Genomic DNA, 18,719 nt, shown 5'->3' with positions numbered 1-18,719 from the left:
TGCACTTCAATAGCATTACATAGTTTGCTGCTCAAAACCTCTGAGTAAATGGAGTTTTAACACTCGGCTTGGTATTCCCTTTGGGAAATTTCTGAAAGATCATTGATCTATTTTGGAATTTGGCTCTTCCTTTTACAGCACTAAAGAAAGGGAATGAACTATGAAACAAATTGACAAATTTGTTATACTGTTTGGTGCTCTCTTGAATCGCACTAAAGAAATGGCTTAGAATACTGTGCAGCGATGCAGTCAGTCTATTTCTCATTTCACCTGTGTCCTCAGTCTTACATATATTCCAGCTTTTCCCTGTGCATTAAAAGTATGTGCTTGTTTGAAGCACTTCATTTTTGTGCAAGGTAGGAACTATTTAATTTCTCCTTGAAAGCTCTGCCTACGTGCAAGATGTTCAAACACTCGTTGCAGTTGCAAGAAGGCTGGTCTGAAGAATCAGGCCAGTTGCAAGCACAAAGTGGCTTTTTTTGATGTATTAAATCGAAGGTACTTGAAAGGGGTGTTTGGGTGTTCCTTCCAAATACCGAATTGTAGTGGTATGTAGAAATGTTTTTCCTCCGTAATTTGGCCAAAAAACAATCATACTTCACCACCATCTCGGTGATTGTGGTAACCAATCATCAAATGATAATGTGTCACGTAAAAACCTCTTGCCCTTTAAGAATGTTTCAAAAGAATCATTGTATGTAGAGGCATTGGTCTTATGTACCACTGCCTATTCAAATAAAATAGCAATGAAACAAAGTAATCCGTTTTTTAAATGATACAGCTTTCCTTTAATAAATAATATTAACTACTACTTCTCCTGTTCCACAGTTTCAAGCCTGTACTTTCCGGCACAACTTAGCATGATCCTCTCACTCTTTCATGATGTACTGATATTATGTCATTCTGATTTTGATGAAAAGCTGGGGATATAGCTCAGTGGTAGAGCATTTGACTGCAGATCAAGAGGTCCCTGCTTCAAATCCTGGTGTCCCCTCAGACTATTTTGATTCTGTTGTTTGTAGTTGGGACTTTTCATCAATTCCTTTTGGATCATCTTTGACAGAGTCAGTGTTCCCTTGGATATTGCACTTCAATAGCATTACATAGTTTGCTGCTCAAAACCTGTGAGTAAATGGAGTTTTAACACTCGGCTTGGTATTCCCTTTGGGAAATTTCTGAAAGATCATTGATCTATTTTGGAATTTGGCTCTTCCTTTTACAGCACTAAAGAAAGGGAATGAACTATGAAACAAATTGACAAATTTGTTATACTGTTTGGTGCTCTCTTGAATCGCACTAAAGAAATGGCTTAGAATACTGTGCAGCGATGCAGTCAGTCTATTTCTCATTTCACCTGTGTCCTCAGTCTTACATATATTCCAGCTTTTCCCTGTGCATTAAAAGTATGTGCTTGTTTGAAGCACTTCATTTTTGTGCAACGTAGGAACTATTTAATTTCTCCTTGAAAGCTCTGCCTACGTGCAAGATGTTCAAACCCTCGTTGCAGTTGCAAGAAGGCTGGTCTGAAGAATCAGGCCAGTTGCAAGCACAAAGTGGCTTTTTTTGATGTATTAAATCGAAGGTACTTGAAAGGGGTGTTTGGGTGTTCCTTCCAAATACCGAATTGTAGTGGTATGTAGAAATGTTTTTCCTCCGTAATTTGGCCAAAAAACAATCATACTTCACCACCATCTCGGTGATTGTGGTAACCAATCATCAAATGATAATGTGTCACGTAAAAACCTCTTGCCCTTTAAGAATGTTTCAAAAGAATCATTGTATGTAGAGGCATTGGTCTTATGTACCACTGCCTATTCAAATAAAATAGCAATGAAACAAATTAATCTGTTTTTTAAATGATCCAGTTTTACTTTAATAAATAATATTAAGGACTACTTCTCCTGTTCCACAGTTTCAAGCCTGTACTTTCCGGCACAACTTAGCATGATCCTCTCACTCTTTAATGATGTACTGATATTATGTCATTCTGATCTGAATTTGGCTCTTCCTTTTACAGACCTAAAGAAAGGGAATGGACTATGAAACAAATTGACAAATTTGTTATACTGTTTGGTGCTTTCTTGAATCGCACTAAAGAAATGCCTTAGAATACTGTGCAGCGTTGCAGTCAGTCTATTTCTCATTTCACCTGTGTCCTCAGTCTTACATATATTCCACCTTTTCCCTGTGCATTAAAAGTATGTGCTTGTTTGAAGCACTTCATTTTTGTGCAACGTAGGAACTATTTAATATCTCCTTAAATGCTCTGCCTACGTGTAAGATGTACGAACCATTGTTGCAGTTGCAAGAAGGCTGGCCTGAAGAATCAGGCCATTTGCAAGCACAAAGTGGCTTTTTCTGATGTTTTAAATCGAAGGTCCGTGAAAGGGGTCTTTGGGTGTACCTTCCAAATACCGAATTGTAGTGGTATGTAGAAATGTTTTTCCACCGTAATGTGGCCCAAAACAATCATACTTCATCACCATCTGAGTGATTGTGGTAACCAAACATGAAACGATAAGGTATCCCGTAAAAACCTCTTCCCCTTTGAGAATGTTTCAAAACAAACATTTTAAGTGCAGGCATTGGTCCTATGTACCACTGCCTATTCAAATAAAATACCAATCAAACAAATACATATATTTTTTTAATGATCCATTTTTCCTTTAATAAATAATATTAAGAACTACTTCTACAGTTCCACAGTTTCAAGGTTGTACTTTCCGGCACAACTTAGCATGATCCTCTCACTCTTTCATGATGTACTGATATATTGTCATTCTGATGTTGTCTGACAGCTGGGGATATAGCTCAGTGGTAGAGCATTTGACTGCAGATCAAGAGGTCCCTGGTTTAAATCCGGGTGTCCCCTCATACTATTTTGAATCTGCTGTTTGTAGTTGGGAATTTTCATGAATCCCATTTGGATCATCTTTGACAGAGTCAGTGTTCCCTTGGATGTTACACTTTAATACCATTACAGTGTTGCTGATTAAAACTTGTGAGTAACTGCATTTTTTACACTGGGCTTGGTATTCCCTATGGGAAATTTCTGAAACATCATTGATCTATTTTGGAATTCGGCTCTACCTTTCACAGCTCTAAACAAAGGGAATGGACTATGAAACCAATTGACAAATTTGTTATACTGTTTGGTGCTCTCTTGAATCGCACTAAAGAAATGGCTTAGAATACTGGGCAGCTATGCAATCAATCTATTTCTCATTACACCTGTGTCCTCAGTCTTACATATATTCCATCTCTTCTCTGTCCATAGAAAGTATGTGTTTGTTTGAAGCACTTCATTTTTGTGCAACTTAGGAACTATTTAATTTCTCCTTGAAAGCTCTGCCTACGTGCAAGATGTACAAACCCTCGTTGCAGTTGCAAGAAGGCTGGTCTGAAGAATCAGGCCAGTTGCAAGCACAAAGTGGCTTTTTTTGATGTATTAAATCGAAGGTACTTGAAAGGGGTGTTTGGGTGTTCCTACCAAATACCGAATTGTAGTGGTATGTAGAAATGTTTTTCCTCCGTAATTTGGCCAAAAAACATTCATACTTCACCACCATCTCGGTGATTGTGGTAACCAATCATCAAATGATAATGTGTCATGTAAAAACCTCTTCCGCTTTAAGAATGTTTCAAAACAATCATTGTATGTAGAGGCATTGGTCTTATGTACCACTGCCTATTCAAATAAAATAGCAATGAAACAAATTATTCTGTTTTTTAAATGATCCAGTTTTACTTTAATAAATAATATTAAGGACTACTTCTCCTGTTCCACAGTTTCAAGCCAGTACTTTCCGGCACAACTTAGCATGATCCTCTCACTCTTTCATGATGTACTGATATTATGTCATTCTAATTTTTCTGAAAAGCCGGGGATATAGCTCAGTGGTAGAGCATTTGACTGCAGATCAAGAGGTCCCTGGTTCAAATCCGGGTGTCCCCTCACACTATTTTGATTCTGTTGTTTGTAGTTGGGACTTTTCATCAATTCCTTTTGGATCATCTATGACAGAGTCAGTGTTCCCTTGGATATTGCACTTTAATAGCATTACCGAGTTTGCTGCTCAAAACCTGTGAGTAAATGCAGTTTTAACACTCGGCTTGGTGTTCCCTTTGGGAACTTTCTGAAAGATCATTGATCTTTTTTTGAATTTGGCTCTTCCTTTTACAGACCTAAAGAAAGGGAATGGACTATGAAACAAATTGACAAATGTGTTATACTGTTTGGTGCTTTCTTGAATCGCACTAAAGAAATGGCTTAGAATACTGTGCAGCGATGCAGTCAGTCTATTTCTCATTTCACCTGTGTCCTCAGTCTTACATATATTCCACCTTTTCCCTGTGCATTAAAAGTATGTGCTTGTTTGAAGCACTTCATTTTTGTGCAACGTAGGAACTATTTAATTTCTCCTTAAATGCTCTGCCTACGTGCAAGATGTACGAACCATTGTTGCAGTTGCAAGAAGGCTGGCCTGAAGAATCAGGCCATTTGCAAGCACAAAGTTGCTCTTTCTGATGTTTTAAATCGAAGGTCCGTGAAAGGGGTGTTTGGGTGTACCTTCCAAATACCGAATTGTAGTGGTATGTAGAAATGTTTTTCCACCGTAATGTGGCCCAAAACAATCATACTTCATCACCATCTGAGTGATTGTGGTAACCAAACATGAAACAATAAGGTATCCCGTAAAAACCTCTTCCCCTTTGAGAATGTTTCAAAACAAACATTTTAAGTGCAGGCATTGGTCCTATGTACCACTGCCTATTCAAATAAAATACCAATCAAACAAATACATATATTTTTTTAATGATCCATTTTTCCTTCAATAAATAATATTAAGAACTACTTCTACAGTTCCACAGTTTCAAGGTTGTACTTTCCGGCACAACTTAGCATGATCCTCTCACTTTTTCATGATGTACTGATATATTGTCATTCTGATATTGTGCTGACAGCTGGGGATATAGCTCAGTGGTAGAGCATTTGACTGCAGATCAAGAGGTCCCTGGTTCAAATCCGGGTGTCCCCTCATACTATTTTGAATCTGCTGTTTGTAGTTGGGAATTTTCATGAATCCCATTTGGATCATCTTTGACAGAGTCAGTGTTCCCTTGGATGTTACACTTTAATACCATTACAGTGTTGCTGATTAAAACTTGTGAGTAACTGCATTTTTTACACTGGGCTTGGTATTCCCTATGGGAAATTTCTGAAACATCATTGATCTATTTTGGAATTCGGCTCTACCTTTCACAGCTCTAAACAAAGGGAATGGACTATGAAACCAATTGACAAATTTGTTATACTGTTTGGTGCTCTCTTGAATCGCACTAAAGAAATGGCTTAGAATACTGTGCAGCGATGCAGTCAGTCTATTTCTCATTTCACCTGTGTCCTCAGTCTTATATATATTCCACCTTTTCCCTGTGCATTAAAAGTATGTGCTTGTTTGAAGCACTTCATTTTTGTGCAACGTAGGAACTATTTTGTAGTGTAGTTCCTAGTTTCCCACTAGGCCCTGCGCATTGGAATAACATAAACAGTAGTATCGACGTGGAACTGCTTATATTCCAGGCCTCCACTGACTATGCTAAACTTAATTGGGTTGTGTTACCAACTAGCTCAGAGGTCACTGGAAACTTTCTTCTCTGCATAGGAAGTGATCAGCTTCCTTGGCACAGACAAGAAGGGATTCAGTTTTCCAACAACCGTGCAACATGACAACTTTGCTCCTCAGATCAAGAGTCGATCTCTAGGGTCGTGTGAAACAATAGACACAGATTTCACTCAGTCAGTCTAGTGCAGTTTACTTTCACGGTATGTAGAGAATAGAGAGACGGGCGTGTATCAATAAAGGTTAACATTTATTGAACAGTCTTTCTTCTCGTACAAGAGAAATGTATTACCACAATTGCAATAACTGTTATTATAAAAAGTACGTACAGTAAGATAAGTATTGCGAAGTAGAACTGTAAAAGCATTGATATGGTTTCTTAGCCATACAATGGTTAAAGTAATAAAACATATATACAGTCATATATACATTAGGCTAACATACTCAACTGGTGCTTCTAACTAAGCCTACCCCAGTGTGCCTGACCTAAGCCTAACACGTGAAAAGGGGAGTAAGTAAGTAGCTTAAGTTAAGTTGGTTTTGCCAAGGTTTGTTTCAAGAATTCTCGTCTAAGGGTTTAGTCAACACCATACCTCTGAATAGAATGATGGAGGATTGGTATCTCCTTCAGGGGTCTCTCTCGATATCCCAGTCACCCGCGAGGGTAAACCGGAAGCGCCGGGACTGGATTTCTCTGCACGAGAAATGCAGCGGCTTCTCTCTTCAGCGCGTCGAGGAAGGAGGGGTGACAGCGTCCGCGGGCAGCTGGGCTGGATGTCTTCGCAGAGGACGGCTGCACGGCTCCTCAAGCGTACTGCACCATAGGTCGCGCTGTAGCGGCGATAATGGTAATCAGTAGCTACACCACCACGGGATAGCAGGCTGCAGCGACAGAGTGCTAGTTTTTACCAACACAGGGTCATGCAGGCAGCTGGCATCAGCAACAGGCAACGAACTCACAGCTCGTATCTCTTTCCTTGCTTAAGGCAACGTTGGTAATATTTATACCTGACAGGTGCCGGGTTTGACGCAAGTTTGCTGGACATAAGACGTCAATTAAAGATGTCACTAGGAAGTGATAGTTATCAGTTGCTCATTAGAGTTCCATTACTAATCAAAACATAGCAAGCGGGGATTTCCAGGTTTGCTAAGTTTTTATCTTGTTGAAGAACTCGGAGTGTTATCTAGGAATATCAGATAGTGACTGCTGCTCTGTCATTGCACTAATTGGTCGCAAAGGAAGTAGCAGAGAGTCATGCTGGAATGTGGCTCTGTTCGTGTGAGGCCAGAGATGACTTTTCAGAAAATCGCACTTGAACGGTTATGCCAATATAGGGAATAAATGGATTTATAGCCGAATAGGGGCATAAGGTCACAGTATCGATCAGGAACCTAGATAAGCACGCAACACCCACTCCACGGGTAATGTCCATCAAAATTACTAAAACTAAGCAATTAGATGCATGTGTAACATTGTGTAACATAGCCCACCCCAAAATACATAAATGCATTCGAAATAGGCGTACTTGTAATACATGGAATTTAGGTACTGTACGTAGTTTTAAAAGCATAGTAATCATTCAAAAAGTATTGCATATGAAATCAATGAACGATTCTGCATAAAGAATTACACATGAAGTATCTCTGACAGAAGAAAATGCGAGATAAATCATCACATAAAAATGCATTGTAATAACATGTGTGCTAGAGGCTGGTGTTATGTTGTTATGTCTCTAGATATGTTTAGAAATAGAAGTGTGAAGCTTCTGTTCTCTAAGAATAGTTTTTACGTTAAGCAAAGAATTCGTTTGTGCCAAAAAAGGTCAATATTAGAAAAATTGTCCAATTCAAAGAAAATAGATTTCCAAAGCTCCTGGCAGTTTTTTGTTGATCAAAACTGAAGGCCGAATTCAGAGTTCATGGGAACGCTGTGTGTCGGAAAGCTTCTAAAAAGTTATTGTTTCTCTGTGGGTGAGAACATCGTATCAGACAGGCTCTCAAAGAATTGGTCTACAAATTCAGGTGATAGTTCAACCAAATTAGATAGCGCTGTAACTTGGCAGGTGTGAGAATGATTGCTGTCATCGAAGGCAGGACCAGCAATGCTCACAGCACGTTGTTCCTGGGTGATGTTGCTTTTGTCACTCGCTCCACTGTTACCACTTGGCTGTAGTACAGGAGTCTCCACAAATGCCGTCATCAGGATTGGTAGCCGCTGGGGACAACACAATGCGTGAGCCGTTATTGGACTGAGCAAAGTATCGACGTCCATTGGTACTGCTGATGGAAGTGAAAGACAGATGTCCAACACGCATTCATCGCCGCAAAGCATACACCGTAGCACAGGTAAAATGCAATTTTGCCATATCGGTCTGAATGAAAGGAACCAGGTCATGTTTAGATCTCTCAGCCTGGCCAATCCGAGGTCGTTAGTTATCCTGTCCCTGTAGCGCATTGCTAGGATTGTCTCTTCCATTCCCATGGGAGCTATGTCTGAGCCGAGGCTTGCCATAACGTAGCAGGAGGGTCAAAAATAGAATCCCTGCGATGAGTCCCAAAAATAGTGGAATGCCGCCAAAGATGGAGTGCACAAAATTAGGAAAGATTCCCAAAATTGCCTGGAAGGGTGTTAGCAGTCCCGTAAAGACTGTCTTAAATATGCCTGGGATGCTTGTTGCACTAGACATTTAAGGAGTTGGCTCAACATTTCTACGAAATGCACGGGGCAATTTGTTGATAAAAGGTCATGGACCTCAGTAGCCGTCCTTGCGACTAGAAGATCATACGTCTCTTTAGATGACGTTATAGGCACTGTTGTCTGTAAAAGCACAGATTTCATTTTGCTTAATGTATCAATTCGTATAGAATAGAGATTCAGACGAGGCCAGAGGGGAGTCACTATGTCTGGAGGCCCGCTCGGGAACAATGCTTGCATACAGCATTTGACCATGGATGTTACTTGTACCAGATAACTTGTCCCTGGCGCGAGGCCACAGCACCTGTGATCCGTTCTTAGAATGTAACTCCCGTTTGCGAGTTGCATAAAGAAGGGCTCTATCTGAGTTGCAGGTGTGACTAGCTGGTTGCATGAAAGGTTGTTTGAATTTCCATCACATGCTCCGTGTAAATTAATACCCTGACACAAAAGTATACCGCTTAGTGAGTGTTTACAGTTGTCACCACTAAGAAATACATTTTTGTCGCTGTCACTATAGCAAGAATGAGTGTATGGTAACTTCCATATGGATTTTACATATCCTTTACCCAATTGTTCATATTGGCCAGCAGGTATGTATTCAAGGCACTTTTTAAATCGGAAAGTTGTTATCGGAATTGTGATAATTCCGTGTATTATCCATTCAATGACAGGACTCTCTGACATTGTCAATGGTAATCTCTCGAGTCTTTCGATGCTCAGGATTGTATAGTCTGCCCCTTTCTGTGCCAAACTGATCTGTTTATCAGTAAGGTTAAAACTGGAAAATAATGACGTTGTGTTTATCAGACGCCAAGGCACATAGCCTGAACGAAGATTTTGCAGCGTCCAGCCTAATTCTATAATAGAGCGCAATTGAGACTGGCCATGTTGTAACATTAGCAAATCTCTGTCTATCACATCAAAGGCAGAGGATACAATATTGTCCAACGAATATATTCTGGAAGACAGAGTCGTTAACCCATTGTCTACCACAGAAAGTGATTTCTCCAAATTAATACGATCAATTTCTCGTATCTTTTCAGCAGTTTCAATTTGCTTTACTTTCCAAGCCTCGTTGTAAGCAGCATAGATGCTGGTCGCTATGAAACGCTTTTGACGCTGTTTGCGTGGTCCAAGAATGAAATCGCGCAAATCAGCACCATCTTTTAAGAAAGACAAGTGTTGCTTAATTTCAGCCAGTGTGGATGTTGTAAGCCATTCTAGGCAGAGTTTCCCTACACTGTATGTTGTTATAATCCCTGGATGTTGTCTCTGGGAGTATCTAGGGTCTAATCTGGTCATTTTTAAACCCTGTGTTTTATTCAGGAATCTATCTTGACAGCTATTTGTGTCTGTAGGCCAGATTAACCACTTTTTCCAATCAGGATGTGTTCTGTCGAAATGTAAAATTTGTGACACGTCTAACTCAATATCAGCTGTTGTATTTTCAGGTATTGGCTTTGGTATAGACGGTGTTTTAAGTTCTTTGTTCTTAGCTAGGCCAAGACAAGATGTTTGGTGTATTGTGTCATTTAAAACAACATTTGTTCTGGTATCATGCAGGTTCTAAATAGTGCTTCTATGCCTTGCACCTGCCAATCTTTTGTACCCCAAATTGTTTTCGTTTCAATATTATTTTTCCAGTAATCAAAACCAAATGTCATCATTTTGTCATAAAATGCTTCTGAATATATCAATTTAGAATTTGTCAGCATTGTTTTCATTCCTGTTTTATCTAACAGTTTGTAATAAAACGTTTCTGCGTCACTGGTGTTAAACCCTGAAAAATATTTGAATTTCTCAAAAAATGCTTTAGAACTGCTTTTAGGTGGTGTAGAACAATGTTCCCATTGATTATACATAAAAACATTTCTAGGCTGTGCAGATTTATGCAAGTAATGATCCCCATAGTGGCTATAACAGAATAACTGCTCATAACTAGATGAACCTTGTAAATAATCATGATCTGTGAATCTAGCTGACATTACTAAATCAGACATCATGTCATTAATACTGTTAAAGTCCCAATCATCAGAGAATGTACTAGGTGTAACAAAGTCACTTAAGGAAACCTTTAGTTGATGAGGATACTTCAGGATTTCGACCGGACCATAGATCTCATAGTCTGTTTTCTCCCATACTACCCCACCAGGTATTGGAATTGCTGTGACATTTACTGCTGACAGTTCTCTTTTCTTCACGTGGGATGATCTGTGTGGTTTCAGGACTAAGTTGATGTTCTGACTTGCTGTGTCCATTCAATTGTAATGAACTTTCCTAAAATTAAAACTAAAATTAGGCATAGTAGGAGTATGAATACCCCTGAGATAATCCAATGCTCAATCAACGATGAATCCAGATATAGTTATTTGATTTGTTGAAGGAGTCCTGTTGAATTTTCTTTAGAATACTTTATTGTTTCTGGCATTACTTCGGGGTTGTTTAGATCTTCAGAGAAGTTGTCGAAGTTGATGAAATAACCAGAGGCAGTTCTGTCAATTGATGGGATTGTTTTTTCAATCTGTCTCTCGGTAGCACTTTCTGATGCTACATCATTGTAGACTGGTGATGTTTCTTGACGAACTGTTTCAATCTGTGTTTCAAGAGGCACGAGTTCCATGGCATTATTGCATAGTCCTTCATTGTGCACTGCAGGCTGATCGAATGTGATGAGTCTTTCAGTTTGAACCTCTTGGATTGTTGCAAGTTTGGGTATTCTGTTGTTTCTTGGGAGTCCACTGGGCCTACTGTTGATTATAGGCCACATGCTTGTGGTTTTACCAGATCGATAGACACGACTCTGTTCTCCTTTTTACCAGCAAGGGGCGGTAGCACAACTGATCTTGTTCCGGTGACTGCTAAGACAGGTACTGCTTTTCTGTAAGAAGGCCCAAATTCCTTCTTAACCGCGATCTTTTCTCTGACTAGATCCCCAATCTTTGGAATCCAGACAGGCCTTGCTGGGGCTGTTGCGGGTGGTGCCTCGTCAGTGGTACTTGGCTGTTGCTTTAACTTTATGTTGCTTAATGATTTTCTTGTTTCATTCAGTTCCTGTAAAACAGCCAAACGATCCTTTACATCAAAGTGCTTTGTTTCTTCTTGTACCACTGACATTTGACTATCGAGGTCCTGAACGTTCATTCTAATTCCGAACAATAGTTCGTATGGGCTGAAACCTTTTAGAGAATTTCTTGGCATGTTGTTAAGACTAGTCTGGACACTTATTAAATGTTTGACCCACCCAGCGCCTGAACCTAATACCTTCGCTGTTATATATTGCTTTATGTCCCGGTTTTTTCTTTCTATCACACTATTCCCTTCCGGGGTATGACGGACAAGAATACCGCAACCCAATTCCCATGCTGGCCATGGCCTCCTTATAGGCTCGAGAGCTGAAAGCAGGACCCTGGTCAGAATGGAACGTGGTAATTGCGTATGTGCCGATAAAGACTCGCAAATCTTTTATAACCGTTCTAGCGTCAGCCGAGTGCTGGAGGACTCATTTTTTAAAAAGTGCTTTTCGTCTTAACTATTTAATAGGACGCAGGTTGGGGTGCAGGCAGCGTTACGCTCTTTCTGACTGGTAGCCGGTAGCAAGGTTCGCTACTGCGATCCCTATTGCAGTTTTCACAGTTGTTTGCATATATTTGGTGTTCTACACTCATTCCTGGCCACCAGTATACTGATTGTAATTCAGTCAGAGAAACCTTAATTGTTTGGTGTCTCAGACACAAACCCATATGTGCGTCTGCTATTAAAAATATTCTCCTGTTCGTGTTTGGAATTACTCTATCCCCCACTCCAGGGATTCGAGCAAACGAAACGGAGTTTGCATCGATTATGTATGCATAATTGAGTGGATAGTTTACGGGTAGTGCTGCACAGTCGCCTTTTACGGTCGTTTTTACTGCCAGCATGGTTTCCCCGTCTATGTATTTATCTGTACGCTTTTTTGTGGCTACGGAAGCCGGTTTAGTTGCTTCCGCTTTGGCTGTATTAGCCAATGAATTCCCTGCAACGTGAACGCCATCACGTTGAAGACTCTGTGCGTGAATCACGTGAGTCTTTTGTAGTTCTTTGTGTAAAAGAGCTACCTCGTTCCAGAGCTTTTTATGCTTTATTGTGGCACCTGTGTCATCTTTGTAGTCGTTTTCGATCCAACTCTGCAGTTTGTTATTGTAAGAATTGGCGCAAAAATGAGAATCGCACACGATAAGTGTGGGGAATTCGCGTTCTGCATTTTCTAGCGCCATCTTTAAACATCTGATTTCAGTTCTCTGAACCGAACAGTTTCTTACAGATTCAGTTTTTGTTACTTTCGGTCTGAATTTACCGCACAGCCAACGACCTTTAATGATCGCACATGCTGCATCGTAGGATTTTCTCTCTACGTTGAAATGCTGTACAGAGCTATCTGTATAGATTATACAGGCATATAATGGAAGAGGCAGAGGATATTCTTCTTCCTACTCTAAATCATTCAGTTCTTCGTATTGCGGGGCGAAATAGTATTTTACGTCTTCCGCTCCTAGAGAATCTATGCACTGTATCCATTTCGGATCCAGTGACACTGTAGGCAGGTTTACTGGGCTGAATAGCGCTTCGAAGGCGGATTCCGCTGTAAGGATATTAATCCTTTTGCCGTGTGCTAGTTCTCTTTCATTTGCTAGTGCGATTTGCACTGCGTTCACAGGTCTTTCTGTGTGACTGAATGTTTTTTCTGCTTGTGTGTACAAGTGAGATTTAATTGAAATTGGTACCTTTTCTCCCTCATTAGAGGTTAGGTATGTGAATCCGCATCTTCCTGGGATGACTCGGATTACAAGATCAATCGTGTTGTCACGTGTATCTAATTTTGTTTTTGCTAACATGTCTGTTTGGAGTGATCTCAAAATTTCTGTGTGTTTTTGAGTCCAATTGATTTGTTTTAAATCAGGTTTTATTAGTTCGTAGAGAGGTTTAACCCTCTCTGCATAATTTAGGATGTAAGTTCTTCCGAAATTCAGAAAACCTAGTATTGATTGTAAATTCTTCAGCGTTTTTGGAGCTTGGAGTACAGCGCACTTCTCTAAGAAGTTGTCCGCTAGGCTTTTCCCTTCACTTGATAATTCGTACCCTAAGAATAGTACTGTCAGATGGGCAATTCTGGACTTTTTAAAGTTGAATTTGTAACCCTCTGCTGCGAACCCAAGTATAATGGTGTTCACTCTTTTCAAATGAGTATCCAAGTCGTCGTCTGTGAGATAGATATCATCTACGTAAGATAATGCTTCATCATCATAGATTTGTAGTAACTCTGTTACCCTAGCTGAGAATAGTCCTGGGCTGTTCTTGAACCCCTGTGGGAGTCGACAGAATTTTTTCTGCGACCCAAATGCGGAGAAAGCGGTCAAATATCTGCTTTCCGGTGCAATGTTTTGACAAAAGAAACCATTAGATATGTCTAATGTCGTTTTATATTTTTTCCTAACTATGTTATTCATTAGGGCTGCACTATGCGAGTTTTGTACTGCAAAAGTTTTGCAACATGTATTAAGATGTCTGTAGTCCAAAACTAGACGATATGAATTGTCTGGCTTGGAGACAGGAAACAAAGGATTGTTCATTTGAGAGGTGCATGTTTCAATCACCCCCTGGTACTCAAGTTGATCTAAGATCTCCCTGACCTGTTTTTTAGCTTCTTGCTTTATGGGATACTGCTGTTGGGCAGTTGGTTCACTTTTTAGCTGGATTTTGTGAGGCGTAGAATCCTCATCCCATCCTACATGATTTTTATATAATGCAGGTGCCTGGGCCACTGCCCATTTCCTTGCATATGTATATTTTTTATGAATCGGTATGTGATTCGAGAAGGCAGGCATAATTACTTCTTCGCCACGAGGGCACTCCCTGACAAACTCTGGGGGCCGATCTTTTTCAGCTAACAGAATATCATAGCCTTTTGAGAGCTTATCCCAAAATAGACCCTTAATTTTCCTAGTCTTATCACCCTCTATACGCAATGTTATTTCGTATATTTTATGGGGCTCGCTAAGTCTGGTGTCGGCAGTTTCAACCTGAATGTATTCATTCGTGTCCACTGTCTCCAGATGACTCATCAAGTTCTTGCGCGCTATACTGATCTCTGCTGCACTGTCCAACATTGTCAATGCCCACTCCCCGTTTTTCAACTGTGTCCTCAGTATTCTCGGCATGGTTGATTACTCTAATACTGGCTACCTTCTTTTTCTGAAATTGAGATTTCTTATTTTGAGCAGGTTCCTTGTCTTTGGATTTGGTGGGCTCTCCTGGGTCTGACCGTCCTCTTCTTTCCGAATTCTGTGGAAAAGATCGAGAGGGACGTGTATCAATACTTTGATATCTATCAGGTTTTTTTATATTATCCCTATTTCTAAGGTTATATCTTTTCTCAGAGGGCTCCCGTTGGGGAGACTGGCGTTCTCGAGTCGGAGTTCTTTCCCTCCGTCGAGGAGACCTTCCTCTGGTCTGGAAAACTTTTTCCTTGGGAGTGGATTGTTTATTTCCATCCCAGCTCTTTTTAGGAGTGTTTAAATTATTTTTAATAAATAATTTTTCAGGACTTTCGAGCAGTTGGGGCTTAACCGGTTTTCCACCCAAGCTGTCTCTACCTAATTCTTCATAGCATTTTTCTATGATTTTTGCTAGCTCAACAGGATCTTTTATATCTGTTTCCCTCAACTTCTGGCGAATCGCCACAGATGCTGCTTCTCCTTTTATGTTGGCTAATAATATAGCCGTGACCTGCTTGAAATCTTTCAGTAATTTCATACCCAGATTTAAAGCGGGTTCTGGACCGAATTCATTTTGAATCTGTTTTAGCACTTCTGGTATTACCGCCATAGACGGAACACTGTGTGTTTTTGTGTAAATGGAAGCAAAGACTGTACCCCAAGTGTCACAGTCCTCCACGTGTGGTGCGATTCCCATAGGAAGGCAGATGGTCAAGATTCTGTGTTTCTCTATAGGGGTAGTATCAGGAAATACTGCCTCTATTTGAGTGATTTTCTGGGCTAACCAGAAAGGAATTTGTTCCCGTTTTACGGGTGTTTTACCAAGACATGACTGTATGTTCTGTGGTGTAATTTTATTTGTGTTCCCCTGGTGAGGGGTCAGCTGGTGTGAATTAACAGCTGGTTGGACTGTTGTAGTCCGCATTACATATTGGACTAATTGCCTATGTATTTTTATTAATGTGTTTAGCTGTACTAACAGCTCTTCTCTTGACATTCTTGCAATGTCAGGATGTGGTGTGTAGCTGGCTAGAACCGGCCACGTGGCTCCTGGTCTACCTAGTGGACCGAGCCTAGTTATGTGATTATTGTGTTTTAGGGCGCCATTAAACCAGAGCAGGTGCTCTTGAAATTTAAGTGGAATTTCAATCTCCTCGAAAGGAGCGTACTCTTCCGGAGGTTTCTCTATTTTGTAATAGTGAAACTCTTGTGTTCTAGCGTTTGCCGCTGGAAAGTTTATCCATGAATAGAATACCTCTGTCTGCCGATACTCGTGAGCCTCTATCACGAAAATTACTGTACCACCTTGAGGTGTCAGTCCGTTTTCTATAAGTTTTAAAGTTATAGATTTTCTCAACTGGACCGGGATGATAATAGCATCCGGGTCTGCTTGTTCGGGACCTTGCTGAGTCGCATCTACTGCGGCCCCAGAGGTTCCGTTTTCTACTGACATTTCAAAAAATGCAGGTTTGCAGAGTAGGTCTCCAAGGAGACAAAGATTAGGTGCACAATATTTTGGAACACTGTATCCTTCAACGTTGAATAAACCGGAGCTTTCCATAGGAATCTCTTCCTACTAAGGTCGGGCGGATTTTAACCTTTCACCCACTCCAGACGTCTATTGGAGTTTTTACGGGAGAAAGGGGTGTGAAATATGCACGACTGAGTTACTCTACAAGTCTTGCGTTAGTTTATCGCCTTACCAAAACGTTGGGCGCCATGTAGTGTAGTTCCTAGTTTCCCACTAGGCCCTGCGCATTGGAATAACATAAACAGTAGTATCGACGTGGAACTGCTTATATTCCAGGCCTCCACTGACTATGCTAAACTTAATTGGGTTGTGTTACCAACTAGCTCAGAGGTCACTGGAAACTTTCTTCTCTGCATAGGAAGTGATCAGCTTCCTTGGCACAGATAAGAAGGGATTCAGTTTTCCAACAACCGTGCAACATGACAACTTTGCTCCTCAGATCAAGAGTCGATCTCTAGGGTCGTGTGAAACAATAGACACAGATTTCACTCAGTCAGTCTAGTGCAGTTTACTTTCACGGTATGTAGAGAATAGAGAGACGGGCGTGTATCAATAAAGGTTAACATTTATTGAACAGTCTTTCTTCTTGTACAAGAGAAATGTATTACCACAATTGCAATAACTGTTATTATAAAAAGTACGTACAGTAAGATAAGTATTGCGAAATAGAACTGTAAAAGCATTGATATGGTTTCTTAGCCATACAATGGTTAAAAGTAATAAAACATATATACAGTCATATATACATTAGGCCAACATACTCAACTGGTGCTTCTAACTAAGCCTACCCCAGTGTGCCTGACCTAAGCCTAACACGTGAAAAGGGGAGTAAGTAAGTAGCTTAAGTTAAGTTGGTTTTGCCAAGGTTTGTTTCAAGAATTCTCGTCTAAGGGTTTAGTCAACACCATACCTCTGAATAGAATGATGGAGGATTGGTATCTCCTTCAGGGGTCTCTCTCGATATCCCAGTCACCCGCGAGGGTAAACCGGAAGCGCCGGGACTGGATTTCTCTGCACGAGAAATGCAGCGGCTTCTCTCTTCAGCGCGTCGAGGAAGGAGGGGTGACAGCGTCCGCGGGCAGCTGGGCTGGATGTCTTCGCAGACGACGGCTGCACGGCTCCTCAAGCGTACTGCACCATAGGTCGCGCTGTAGCGGCGATAATGGTAATCAGTAGCTTCACCACCACGGGATAGCAGGCTGCAGCGACAGAGTGCTAGTTTTTACCAACACAGGGTCATGCAGGCAGCTGGCATCAGCAACAGGCAACGAACTCACAGCTCGTATCTCTTTCCTTGCTTAAGGCAACGTTGGTAATATTTATACCTGACAGGTGCCGGGTTTGACGCAAGTTTGCTGGACATAAGACGTCAATTAAAGATGTCACTAGGAAGTGATAGTTATCAGTTGCTCATTAGAGTTCCATTACTAATCAAAACATAGCAAGCGGGGATTTCCAGGTTTGCTAAGTTTTTATCTTGTTGAAGAACTCGGAGTGTTATCTAGGAATATCAGATAGTGACTGCTGCTCTGTCATTGCACTAATTGGTCGCAAAGGAAGTAGCAGAGAGTCATGCTGGAATGTGGCTCTGTTCGTGTGAGGCCAGAGATGACTTTTCAGAAAATCGCACTTGAACGGTTATGCCAATATAGGGAATAAATGGATTTATAGCCGAATAGGGGCATAAGGTCACAGTATCGATCAGGAACCTAGATAAGCACGCAACAATTTAATTTCTCCTTAAATGCTCTGCCTACGTGCAAGATGTACGAACCATTGTTGCAGTTGCAAGAAGGCTGGCCTGAAGAATCAGGCCATTTGCAAGCACAAAGTGGCTTTTTCTGATGTTTTAAATCGAAGGTCCGTGAAAGGGGTGTTTGGGTGTACCTTCCAAATACCGAATTGCAGTGGTATGTAGAAATGTTTTTCCACCGTAATGTGGCCCAAAACAATCATACTTCATCACCATCTGAGTGATTGTGGTAACCAAACATGAAACAATAAGGTATCCCGTAAAAACCTCTTCCCCTTTGAGAATGTTTCAAAACAAACATTTTAAGTGCAGGCATTGGTCCTATGTACCACTGCCTATTCAAATAAAATACCAATCAAACAAATACATATATTTTTTTAATGATCCATTTTTCCTTTAATAAATAATATTAAGAACTACTTCTACAGTTCCACAGTTTCAAGGTTGTACTTTCCGGCACAACTTAGCATGATCCTCTCACTCTTTCATGATGTACTGATATATTGTCATTCTGATGTTGGCTGACAGCTAGGGATATAGCTCAGTGGTAGAGCATTTGACTGCAGATCAAGAGGTCCCTGGTTCAAATCCGGGTGTCCCCTCATACTATTTTGAATCTGCTGTTTGTAGTTGGGAATTTTCATGAATCCCATTTGGATCATCTTTGACAGAGTCAGTGTTCCCTTGGATGTTACACTTTAATACCATTACAGTGTTGCTGATTAAAACTTGTGAGTAACTGCATTTTTTACACTGGGCTTGGTATTCCCTTTGGGAAATTTCTGAAACATCATTGATCTATTTTGGAATTCGGCTCTACCTTTCACAGCTCTAAACAAAGGGAATGGACTATGAAACCAAT

General features: G+C 40.6%; 5 non-coding genes across 5 annotated transcripts; all 5 read left to right on the top strand.

Annotated features, from left to right (window-relative positions):
- Positions 1-922: 922 nt before the first annotated feature.
- On the top strand, positions 923-994 carry TRNAC-GCA (transfer RNA cysteine (anticodon GCA)). Its single transcript has one exon. It is a non-coding gene; the product is annotated as a tRNA-Cys (tRNA).
- Positions 995-2,800: 1,806 nt separating this feature from the next.
- TRNAC-GCA (transfer RNA cysteine (anticodon GCA)) lies at positions 2,801-2,872 on the top strand. Its single transcript has one exon. It is a non-coding gene; the product is annotated as a tRNA-Cys (tRNA).
- Positions 2,873-3,883: 1,011 nt separating this feature from the next.
- On the top strand, positions 3,884-3,955 carry TRNAC-GCA (transfer RNA cysteine (anticodon GCA)). The gene has a single exon. It is a non-coding gene; the product is annotated as a tRNA-Cys (tRNA).
- Positions 3,956-4,967: 1,012 nt separating this feature from the next.
- TRNAC-GCA (transfer RNA cysteine (anticodon GCA)) lies at positions 4,968-5,039 on the top strand. The gene has a single exon. It is a non-coding gene; the product is annotated as a tRNA-Cys (tRNA).
- A 13,348-nt stretch (positions 5,040-18,387) lies between these two features.
- Positions 18,388-18,459, top strand: TRNAC-GCA (transfer RNA cysteine (anticodon GCA)). The gene has a single exon. It is a non-coding gene; the product is annotated as a tRNA-Cys (tRNA).
- Positions 18,460-18,719: the final 260 nt, after the last annotated feature.

This window comes from Lissotriton vulgaris, chromosome 1_1, assembly GCF_964263255.1.
Source record: "Lissotriton vulgaris chromosome 1_1, aLisVul1.2, whole genome shotgun sequence".
In the NCBI taxonomy this organism is placed as follows: Eukaryota; Metazoa; Chordata; class Amphibia; order Caudata; family Salamandridae; genus Lissotriton; species Lissotriton vulgaris.
The sequence above is the reverse complement of the archived record's forward strand: the minus strand, read 5'-3'. Positions and strand labels throughout refer to the sequence as shown.